The sequence below is a fragment of the Penaeus monodon genome, chromosome 31 (assembly GCF_015228065.2).
Source record: "Penaeus monodon isolate SGIC_2016 chromosome 31, NSTDA_Pmon_1, whole genome shotgun sequence".
Taxonomy (NCBI): domain Eukaryota; kingdom Metazoa; phylum Arthropoda; class Malacostraca; order Decapoda; family Penaeidae; genus Penaeus; species Penaeus monodon.
Window position 1 is genome coordinate 24169932 of NC_051416.1, and position 377 is coordinate 24170308.

A 377-nucleotide genomic window follows, 5' to 3' on the forward strand; every position below is an offset into this window, starting at 1 on the left:
ATTTTACAGTTACTTAAATTGTGAATCAAGATTACGTAATAAGCTGTTACATATTGAAGGACGCAGAACAAAAAAAAAATTAAATAGATTCACACACTCACATAAATGCTTGTTATATATTCACTTATATCTTTAAAAATTCACGCGAAGTCAGACGGATTACAGCATCGCCAAAGGTTCATAACTCTAAAACCTTTGTGTCTCATCTTCATCGGGGTTTTTAATAAAAGTAAACACACGCCCTGGATGTGCGCACTTACGTGTAGATCTGACCCTGGGAGTGAGAAGGATGGAGGGCCTGTAAACGAGTTCAGTTCTGCAATGTTGCGATCCAGGGCTGTGCTGGCATGTTCCGCGGAGCATAAATGGTATGAGTA